We start from the raw sequence: 2161 nt of genomic DNA, 5'->3' as shown, positions 1-2161 counted from the left end.
TGGTGGTTTTTTTTTTTTAATTTAAAAAAAAAAAAAGTAATTGGCAGCAAACTGACCACAGTCTAAAGGTATTTTCCTTGCATGAGGGTTTGGTGACGCGGTTATCTTTGCAAGACTATCAGTGTATTTTCAGCCCTGGCGTGGCATTTGCTGGCGAATTTGAGCAGGAGCTTTTTTTAAGTCTCAGGCAGCCTCTGAAGGTAATGGGGGTGCTAATGCTTCAGGAGAGGTGTCCGTCAAGCCTGGCAGTTTCCATGGCCTCCAGGCGGAAAATACCACGTCTCTAATTTGCCCGGCAGGAAAGGAGCTGTAAATCTCATGCAGATTACCGCGCTTGTTGTTGTGGTTTGCTAAATCAACATTTCTCTTTCTTGTAGCCTGGCCTTTGATATTAATATCTCTAATTTCATTTATAAATTCACTTATTGGCTTTCATTAGTCATCCCATTAATGATCCCAGGCAAGAAATTTGTCATTTGACGTCAAAAGGCAGATTAAGGGACTTCTAGAGCCTTGGGAAATGGCTTCATGCTGCACTGGAATTATAGCGGTTGGCATATGAGGCTAATACTATGTATAATTTGCATCTGCTGCTCAGGGGATGAGTGATTATTTTATATATTTAGCAGAAAACAAGAGCCTTTCTTAATCATGAATGGTGTTACATTTCCTGCAAACTCTGCAGTATTATGAATCACTGGGCTATAAACATCTTGTTGCCGGTGTGCCTGGTTTCGCATTACCACGGCGGTAAACCCTGGAGGGTCGGATCCTGACAGCTTGCCTCCTCCTCGGGGATTTTACTGCACGAGTGGCTAATTGAAATTAAGACGTTTCTTCAACGCTAGGAGCTGGGAGGGACTGGGAGTGGATTAAGCTTTGCTTGGCCAAAATGGAGCATCTTTGGTCTCCGGCTGGTTTCATTTGGGTGCAAATAAGGGTCTGGCAAGAACTCATCACTATTACTGATGAAAAGCGGGGGGGGAGAGTGGGGGGGGGGGGGGGGGAACCACAATGTTTGCTCAAAACATCTGGAAAAGAGCAGGGTTGGACTGAAATTGGAGGAGATGTAGCATCCCCAGGCACTGGTCCATTCAGGTCCGTCACGATGGGGCTTTATAGATGTTGGGACCAACCAGTGTGTTGGAAGAAGCCTTATCTTGTCCAGCTGTTATTTGTGATATCCCACAAATCTCCGGGGGCTGAGATAAGGAACGAGGAGGCTTTCTGCGCAGAGACAGCATGACATGAGTGGTCTTGGGGTTACAAGGCTTTTTTTTAATAGTGAATGTCTCGGTTGCATGCAACCCTATAAAAAGGGATCCCCTCCCACGCTGGCCTCCTGCAAAGCCCCGTCAGCAGCCCCAAACTCCCTCCTCTGGGCAGGCCTTCCTTCGAGATCGATGGGCTGCAGGCATGAGGCTGAACGGAGAAAACTTTATCCATCATGTACCAAAAGCACTTACTAAGCTGGTTTTGCTCAGCCCTCGTTGGACTGAGTGGGAAACGTCTATACGAACCTGCGATAATGGTTGTATCGTGTGTCAAGTGCAGCTCTGGGAGAGTCTGGAGGTAAGCAAAAAACCTGGCCGGGGGCTGCAGACTGACCGACGCTGTCTGGCATTTCGATTACCGGTGTGTGTGAATCTGGCCTGGGTGGGAAATGATGGCATGGGTGAATCGGGGTGAGCAGGAGGCAGCCAGAGGTTGCGGGGATGTGGGGAGGTGGAGCCCCTCAACCTCCCGTCTGCAAGGGCTGAAGGGTGACCCACAGCCCAGGGAGTGAAATACCTTCTTGCTTTTACCAAAGCAGCAGCAAAACCCGTCGTCCATCCTTAATCTGTTGCTCAGCTCTCTGCCTGACTCCTTCCCGCGTTAAATTAACGAGTGGTGGCCGGACTCTTGTCTCCGAGGTCGCTCCTTGAGGCTGTGAGCTGAAAAAAATGGCAACTCATTTGTGACGTGGAGGAACGTTGGACGGGAATTGGGCCCCAGAGCGAGGGACGTTGTGTCCCAGCGGCAGCAGGGGGGATGCACGGGTGGGCGAGGGGGGGTGGGGGGGCAGCGGGGGGGATGCACGGGTGAGCGATGGGTGGTGGAGCGGCAGCGGGGGGGATGCAGGGGGGAGCGGTGGGTGGGGGGGCGGCAGGAGGGGGAGGGG

This window comes from Pygoscelis adeliae, unplaced genomic scaffold, assembly GCF_000699105.1.
Source record: "Pygoscelis adeliae isolate BGI_AS28 unplaced genomic scaffold, ASM69910v1 Scaffold182, whole genome shotgun sequence".
Taxonomy (NCBI): Eukaryota; Metazoa; Chordata; class Aves; order Sphenisciformes; family Spheniscidae; genus Pygoscelis; species Pygoscelis adeliae.
The sequence above is the reverse complement of the archived record's forward strand: the minus strand, read 5'-3'. Positions refer to the sequence as shown.